Source organism: Apium graveolens, chromosome 8 (genome assembly GCF_009905375.1).
Source record: "Apium graveolens cultivar Ventura chromosome 8, ASM990537v1, whole genome shotgun sequence".
Taxonomy (NCBI): Eukaryota; Viridiplantae; Streptophyta; class Magnoliopsida; order Apiales; family Apiaceae; genus Apium; species Apium graveolens.
This window is the reverse complement of record NC_133654.1, coordinates 10828544-10838241: the sequence shown is the minus strand read 5'-3', so window position 1 is coordinate 10838241 and position 9698 is coordinate 10828544. Positions and strand designations below refer to the sequence as shown.

The 9698-nt window shown below is 37.4% G+C and overlaps 1 non-coding gene across 1 annotated transcript; it reads left to right on the top strand.

Moving 5' to 3' along the window:
• Positions 1–355: 355 nt before the first annotated feature.
• Positions 356–462, top strand: LOC141682005 (small nucleolar RNA R71). The gene has a single exon (XR_012559409.1). It is a non-coding gene; the product is annotated as a small nucleolar RNA R71 (small nucleolar RNA).
• Positions 463–9698: the final 9236 nt, after the last annotated feature.

The window sequence follows — 9698 nt, the reverse complement described above, 5'->3', positions numbered from 1 at the left end:
AGCTGAGTCACTAGTTATAGCGCATTGCTCCGTCGCATGCGAACCTGCACATAGCTCACAAACACTGGTTATCTGATTAACACCCAAGTTAGCCAGAGAATCGATCTTCATAGACAACTCCTTTAATTGAGCAGTGATAGCCATAGCTGTATCCACTTCAAGAACTCCAGCTACCTTGCCCTGTGGACATCTCTGGGTTGGATACTGATATTCATTAGCAGCCATCAGTTCAATTAGATCATAAGCGTCCTTATAGCACTTTGCCCATAATGCTCCGCCTGATGCCGCATCGAGCATGGGTCTGGACTGTGCTTCCAACCCATTGTAAAAACAAGTGACGATTATCCAATCAGGAATATCATGATGAGGACACTTCCTAAGCATCTCCTTGTAGCGCTCCCAAGCTTCACATAGCGATTCTCCCGTTTGCTGCGCAAATTGAGTAATAGCATTCCTGAGTTCAGCTGTCTTCGCCATAGGGAAGAATTTAGTAAGAAACTTCTGAGCAAGATCTTCCCAAGTAGTAATTGAACCAGCTAGTAGAGAGTGTAACCAGCTCTTAGCCTTGTCCCTAAGAGAGAATGGGAACAGTCTCAGCTTCACAGCATCTTCAGAAACACCGTTGAACTTGAAGGTGTCACATATCTCAATGAAATCCCTAATGTGCATATTGGAATCTTCCGTTGAAGAACCCCCAAAATGGATTAAATTCTTCACCATTGAATTATGCCAGGCTTGATCTCAAAGGTATTAGCTGTGATAGCTGGCCTGACAATGCTAGATTTAATGTCATTGATCTTGGGTTGAGAAAAATCCATCAAGGCTTTCGTTCGTGCTGCTGGATCTCCCATTGTAATGAGTACCTGAAACACAAACAAATAAACCGTGAAAGTAAAAGAATCCGAGTCAGTGAACTTTAACGACCACTGATGACAAGCACATAAACTAAAAATTAACACCGAGTCCCCGGCAGCGGCGCCAAAACTTGTTAAGGCGAAAACACACGCTAAAATTCATGCAAGTATACACGTTCGCAAGTAGTATAAGATATAAATCAGATTCGTTCCCACAGATGTATGGTTATCGCTCAATGCTAAGACAAATAACAAATTGAGTTTTTATTAAACTAAGAGATTATACTAAATAACATTAACTAAGAGAATTGAGGTTGAATTAATATATATGATAAACATGGGATTCTAACTTCATTACTACTTCATTCAATAGCCTTATTATTCTTAACCTTAGCATGTGATGGTGATGACACTAATCAGATAACACGAAACTGATAAACGCCAACTTTCGTTGCATGAGTACCATTCTACCAGACATCCACAAAAGAGATAGAAGCTGAATAGGCACCAATTATATTGAGACCCTATATGTCTATAGAATTTGACAACATAACGGTTTAAGCACAAGTTATATATAATGATTACATAGGGCAAGTAAAACGGTTAGAGTTGCCTACGAATCATGCATACACATACATGAATCTATGCTAGCATGGCAAGTTCTAAACCTCTATATTCACTGTCGCTTCAATAGAGATTAACACACTATCTTATATGTTAGCTACGCACATAAGATGAATAAACACAACCAATACTAGGATATCAATCAATCACCACACACCAAGATATCAAAACAAATTAATTATTGAAATCCATAAGTAAATCCGCTAGAACCCCATGACAACGATTAGCCCATAATAGAACTCATCGTCACCATGGGTTCATATGAAAGCATGGTATAAAACAAGGTCTTAATAAACTAAATAATAATTAAAGTACGAATAAATGAGATATAGGTTCAACAAGAACAAAAACAAGCATCCAAAGTTACAACTAATTCAAAGAATCACATGTTGAAAACAAGATCTTCTTTTTCAGAGTTGTTCTGTGCTTCTAGGTCTTCTCCTTGGTATCCCAATCTTCCCGGATGATGAAAACCTTTTTTTTAAGTATATATACGCCCCTAGTGGACCTAGACCCTTAAAATCGTCAAATTCCACTGAAAAAGGCTTTTTCAGCGAAATCAGTGACAAGCCGCGCCTCGGGCGGCCGCCTCAGCTTTCCGGGCGGACGCGTCAGCTCCCGGGCGGACGCGTCAGCTCCCCGGCTGTAATAACCCCAATTTTTGGGAAATTTTTGAAACCCTTATGAATAGTGTTTTTGCTGAATGAGAAAACTTTTCATGCCACACTATGTAGGGGTTCTGATATGGATATTCTGAGATTTTATTAGTACTTTATATGGGATATAAGTGTATGTAAAGATCGTCAGAATCCAAATCCGAACACTTTGATTTTTCCCGGAAATACACTAGATACGGAAAGATTTGAGAAAAAGGTAACAGGATAAAAATGATTTAAATTAAAGGATTATAGGAGAGGATCATAAAAGGAATATAATATATTGAGAAAGGTTAAGGGAACCTAAGTAATAAGATCCCGGGTATGATCCTTCAAACGATAAACGAAAACGAAAGTTAAGCGAACCGTATAACAGATCAGCGGTCATTAGGCAAACAATTAGGAAGTTAATCAAAGTGATTAGAGAGGATGATGTCACCCAACCAATGAGAAGAGGACAAGGAGGGGAGGATGACATCATGAGGATGACACAAGCATGACATGGGAAGGAAGGAGATGTGGTGGCTTTTTAACCACACAAAATCAAGGGCAACTAGGTAATTTACTAAAACAAACACAAAAATCAAACCAACCAAGCCAAGCAAATCATTTTTCATCAAAATCAAAAAGAAACCAAGGCATTGTTCTTCATGCTCTCGGCCAAAACAGAACCAGAACACTAAAACTGCTGTATCTCCTTCATTTCTCACTCAAATATTGTGTTCTATAGCTCATTGGAAAGGTATTGAGATGGCCTACAACTATTGTTCACAAGTCTCGTCCAAATAATCATGGTAAGACCCTCATTTTTACAGTTCTTTAAATCGGACTTTTAGAAACTTCAAAGCCTAACTTTGTGTTCTTGATTTCTTTGGAAAGATCAAACTTGTAGGAGGCTCCCTAAGGCTTCCTAGCAACTTAACACCTCCCAAGGAAGGTATAAACTTCAAACCCTAGCCTTTACTTTATTTGTTAGTAAGTTTAATGGTTGGTGTTGTGAAATGAGAAGCATGGATTGTGATTATTAGTAGTTTGGTTTGATTTGGAAGTGTTTTTGGTAATTGAAGCTTGATTATAGTTCATAGGTCGTGATTGTGATTGTTTGAGTTGAAAACCTTGGAGATTATGGACTGATGTGGTATGGTTTAGGTGAAGTTTTGTTGTATTGATGGTTATGAGTTGGTTGGTGGTTAATTGGAGTAGTTTAAACATTGGTAATCGCGTAAACATAGCCGTCGTAACGTCCGATTTTCTTTGGACTGTTTTTGTGCATAACATTAGGACCCGAGATCCCCCTGCTAGATTATGACCACTGCCATGTTTAGATAGCTCATGTTACGAGCTTCATTTTGATATGTAGTTCGTTCGATTCCGATGCACGGTTTAGGAGAAACGACCGTTTCAAGTAACGGCGTAGCGCGAACGAAACTTTTTCCCTCGCCTTACTTCGAAACATAGGTTAAAGACCAAAAAGGGTTAATTAATGTATGAAACATTTATGGTAAGTGTGTTAGGCAGTTGGTAAGACACTCGCGAAGGAATCGCTTTAAAACTCGTAAAGGTTAAATTATTAAAAATGGTGGAGCCGAGGATACCCGAGTGACTTAAGCAAATCAGTGAGCGCAAAACAAGCGTTAGAGTCTAAGTTAGTTAAAGTATAGATTTACAAGTGATTTTGGTTTAATTCCAACTTACTTGTTGTTTATAGGTTACCAGACTTGTCCCGAGCCTTTTATCACCCCAAGTCGCTCAGGCAAGTTTTCTACCCGATATACTGTTGTTGTGATGTAAATATATGTATATGCATTATCTTGTGATAGTGCATGATTGTTATTAGCAAATTTTGCGATATATTGGAGCATGCTGATATGGTATATATGCATGTCTGTTTCGTAATCTGGTTATCTATCTGTTGATTTCAATGCTTATAGTTGCATAATACCTATGCTAGAAATAAGCAAGTAGTTGCGTATACCCTTAGTATAGGGGATAAAAGGTGAACATATTTCTAAACCGGGAGTCGATGTTCCCGAGTATATTATATATATATATTTATATATATATGGATATAGTTTTTAAAACTATGGATCGAATAAGGTTTATTCGATACCTTTATTTTACTTAATTGAATATTAATTTGAGTATTCATTCGAGGGCTTATGACTCAGTTTATTTTATTATTTGAATATTATTTGAATATTCATTCGAGGGCTTATGACTCAGTTTATATTATTATTGAATATTACTTGGATATTCATTTGAGGATGTATGACTCCTTTATTTTATGAATATTATTTATAGTATTCATTCGAGGTATTATGACTCCGCTTATTACTTAATAATATTCTTATTGTATTAAAGAATAAGGTGTCGATAATCAAACTTACTTTTGATTATTCAAATAAAGATATTACTTTCGTATAAGTATATCTTTGATTATTTGCTATTCATTTCAAGTATAAGTTTTAATACTTCTACTTCAATTATTTTATAAAGATTATTTTTATGGGAATATTATTTAAATAATAATATTCAGACATTTTCTAAATATTCTGGGGACTGATTTACTTCATTAAATCAGCTTCACTCCAAACATTCTTAATAATGTTTTGCGAGTCTTCAAAATGATTTTTTAAAAGTTAGAGCGGATCCCAAAACTCATTTTTTTTAAGATCCTCCTTTCGAAGGGGATTTAAATACTCGCTCAAAACCTGAGGGATCCGGTTCTGTGGTGTGTTTTATATTCGCAACAAGGTTGTTGTTTTGATAAATGAATTGATTACTTACCCAACACTCGGGAAGTAAAATTCTTGGAACAAGTTAATCCATTAACAGGCATCGCCTGGGAAATATCGGTGAGTTCTCCTTTCCAAATAGATACGACTTCTTGGTGGAGCCGTATCAACAAGTTTCTACTTGGGGAAAGTGGGGACAAGCTTTACGTTTCAGAGTCATGGATTTCATCTGAACTAGGAGTGGCGTAAGTGGCCGAGTAGCGCCGGCCCAGCCTTATTATATTGGCCCAAATGGCCTGGAAGTTCCGCTAAGGCGGTCCATTCCTTAGGAGTTCAGTGTTCGGTTGACAAGTAATCCGACAGGTTCTCCTCTACATGTAGAAAATGGTGGGGTTGTACTACTACGACTGATCATCGTAAGTGGTCTTCCTGGCGCGGCAAACTCCCGTAATGAGTTCATCATCCAATTGGATAATTTCTGCAACACTACCCAGAGCACTTCGATAGAAAGGCTACGGTTGGGCGATTGTTGAGTGTTGGCAGGGTCAAGTTTTCAAATTGTGTTTATATCAAATGAAGTATCTCGTAACTTCATTTTATTTTGATAATATTTTAAAGATTTAATCTATTCAAATCTTGCCTTATAGTCTCATCTATGTGATGAACTTTTGAAGCTAATTATAACTTGAACGGTGGTAGTTCAAGTAGTATTTGGGAAATATATAAGTATATTGGGGTATCTTGTAACTTCATCTTTTAAACTTATATCTAATTAATAATTGTCTTATGAATGACAAAGATTTTCAGAAAAAACGTTGAGACAAGGTTAGATATATGAGATCACCTTGCAACGATATTTTTTTTTATACAGTTATACACTGGGACTTTGTGTATATTGTGCATGGAAGAGGACTTCCAATATTTTGAAAAGTATATATGTATATATATATATACTGAATATTTTGCGACTTCATCGCATTAAGATATCAACTTGGTTCATTTCTTTTGACCAAGACTTTCATGAGTACTATGAGAAGGCTCATATATTGTTAATCATTATACATATTATTTTGGTGGGCTTGCTGCTCACCCTTGCTTTCTTCTTTCATCACACAATATCAGATAGACAAGATGAACCGGACCAAGCTCCCGATTCGCAAGAGGTTAGGAGATGTTCCGCAGTTTTCTAGAACACTGATGCCGCCATAGCTGAGGTAGGAACTACCAATAGGCTAGGCTTTCAACTTTTGATGTATCAGATTATGTATATTTATGAATTGTAATAATGGCAAAGAAATGTAAATTTATTCAGAAACCTGTTTAAGGTGTATTGGCATATAATTGTGGAATAAAACGACTTGTGATTATTTTGGATATTCATCTCTGAGACTATAACTTGTGGTGTGTGTGTTTATTGTGGGGTCACAGTACAGAGTAGTTGATTATTTATTAAGATTGGGTGTTGTTAAGGGAAATGGAACTCGTGACAACCCGGATCCCCGACCCCGGATTTGGGGGTGTTACAGAAATGGTATCAGAGCCAAGCGTTATAAACCTCAGAGATGATGGGACGTTAAGATAATAAGTTCACTAAGATAATAAGAACTCTTGCCAAGTTCATAGTCGGACTACCTAACGTAGTACTGACAGTTCAAACCCTTATGGGAACCCTTATAAATGTAGCGATAGAAGCGTAGTTCGTTATCGTATATGGTAGCGAGACTCCGAACCCTGAAGTTGAGGAACATCAACGCGATGATGTTTTATTACTAATTGGAGATCAGATTGTGGATCCAATAGAGCGTCCTAACGCAGGACCGGATGATGTTGATATTGAGGATGTAGCGGTTGAGGATGTTGTCCTAGAAGGGATAGTTGCTGAGGAGGATCCCATTGAGGATTCTGACGAGATTGGATAAAGGACCACTGATGAATTGATGACCCTGGTTGGGTCGACTACCAGAGGTAGGATTGGCCGGTCACTACCAGAGGTTCGTTCAAGTTTGTAAAGATAGTAGCCCCTTTAACGTGGCTTACCTCATAAGACTGAGAAGTTCGAATAGATAAGAGGTTAATATCGAGAAAGATGATAAGGGAATAATGAGGTATTCCTATAGAATTTGGGTTCCGAAAGTTCAAGAGCGTAAGGATGAGATCTTAGACGAAAGCTAGTTTGAGGAATAAGATTTAGAGCAAACCCTGAACGTGATAGTCAGGGAGGTCGCCATCAAGATAGAAGGAACCCATGACATAATGGAGTGGAAAATGAGGATTTTAAATTAAAAGATGACCCCAATTATGGGGAGTAGGATGAAACATTTCATACTAAGGAAATAGAAAGTCGAGTAAGGAAAGGAGACCCGAGACGGTACTCCTATACGGCAATTCATGGACCTGTCTAAAAAGAACTTAGACTATTATCCCCAACCACCACCCTGAGGAGACAGTGCGGTGGGAAATTCTTTCATGACCTTTAAGTCGCTAAGCTCTCAGAGTTCCAAGGAACAAGCTGACCCAGTCGAGGCAAGAGCCTGGCTAAAGGAAATAGATGAATCATTTGAGATTCTAAATGATTGACGAACCACAAAAGACTGTTTTGTCACTTACCCTCCTAAGAGAGAGACCACCCGCTGGTGAAAGGCCAAGGAAGGCACGGAGCAAGAGATTATAATAAACTGATTTAAGTTCAGTCAATTGTTTTCAGGAAAGTACTTCCCAAGGTTATGGAGATAGTGTAAAAGCTTAAGAGCCAGAACAAAGGCAGACGAGTATGATGAATTATGAATCTAAGTTGTAAAAGTTATCAAGATTCGTTCTGAAGACACGAATCCAGAATGACGGGATGTTTGAAATCAATGCTTATGTTGTGTTGGTTCATGAAATAACGATAAGAGAAAGGAATATAAAGGCAAGAGAGTTTGAGGAATGATAAGGGAGTTGGGTATGAGGAAACCCTAAAGACTCGTAGAAATAGAAATAGAAAAGTAGGTAATCATCCGGATGAGAGTGATTCACCATGAGTTAAATTGATGGTTGAAGGTATAAGAGATACATATATTTTATCCCCTGTAAGTTGGGAAGATTCGAGGAAACCTTGAGATAATTCGAAGGATAAATAATGAGACGCGGATAGACTGAGGAGACAAGAAAGTAAGAAATTAAAAAAATTGGGTGAAGGAAGTGACCTTCAAGAAGGTAAAGTGTAAGACCGGTGGCATGATACCCAGAAAGGGAGACGCCAGATATGAAAGATATCCCAACATTGAGATGACTGTTGAGATAAACAACAAAAGTAAATAAGGAATTATTAAGAAGAAGTTCACGTTGAACATGACCAATATCTTCCAGAACATCCATGTTATCATTACCAAATCGAGAAAGAAAAGTGGATGACCATTGTTATCTTTTGGAGGCCATATGGATTGACCTCAATTTGAATAAGGATGCTATTATGAAGTTAGGTATAGACTATCGAGGTGGGAATGATTGAATAAGACACCCTTATCAGGGATATATGACTTGATTTATCCATGGAAGGATGCAGGTACCTTTTAAAGGTGGAATTAGGATAGAACATCGGTAACTTAAAATGAATCCTAGGGGAATGCATAAAGGTTGGAATTTCACCCTTAATAAGGACAGTATGAGTTTTGAACAGTATGATTTGGAAAGGGTTAATGTAGCAACAACCTTTAAGAATCAGTGGAGAAATTTTTCAGAAGTATATAGACAATGGTTCTAGTAATAGTAAATGGTATTTTATATGCCCTGTATCTAGGGAATACAGGAGGAACGATTGAAGGATAACCTTAGAGGTTTTACAAGGAGAAAGGTAATATTCAAAATTTTCAAGAATAGAAATGTTGATAAAGGAAATATGACGTAATTATAATGTTGCCAAGTGGGGCACGTGTTAAACCACGAGAAAGTATGGATCGAACCAGTAATGGTCGAAATTATTCAGGGCAATTAGGGCTTAAGATAAAAGATGTTCTAATTATGATTGAGAGTCAGTCATGACAGTGATTAACCTCTAAAGACTGAGGCAATAACTTATGGAAAAATGGTGATTTTTTTTTTTACTCATCAGATTTTAAGGAAAGCATTTTCACATAAGCTGTGATTGAAATAAGGTAGAAAATTTATTTGGAGATGGTTAAAGTGACATTGAATGTAAGGAAATTTTACTATCAGGAAGGCCAAAGAGGTGGCCGACACTTTAAAGGTAAGAGGATAATTATAGGCGCTTGTGCGAAAAGAATACAGTGATGATGGTTAAAACTGTGAAGGTTGTATTATGGTTTGGAAGATTGACATTCCTTCTGATGACTGTGCAATACCCAGCCGTAATAGTAGTTGGTAAAGGTTTAATTCGTGTAATCGCCATGAGCGGGCTATCTATCTTAGAAGGTACTATCTTGAGAATGAGCCTGGACCATGTTTCAAAAGGACTAAACGAACCTTTGAGATCATGAGTGTTCTTCATGAATCAGAAATGGTGATTATGTTACCTCCTTAGAAGGATTTGATACGACATGTATGGACTCCGTATGGTTAGCTATTAAGATTTCATGGAAAGTGAATGATGACAGTGGGTCAATGGTGGACCATAGTAAGGCAGCAATGATTCTGCGAGTAACGAGCTGATTACAACCGTGAGAGTTGTATTGGAATGGATGTTGAGATTGAGTACCACTAAACGGGTCGTGGTAGTGTATAAGTTATCATTGATAGACTAATTAAGTAGAGTATCTACCTATTGAATATTTATTCCCTCTTATGAAAAGAGAGTCGTATTACTATATGAGGAAGGTTGCGGTGCAAGCATA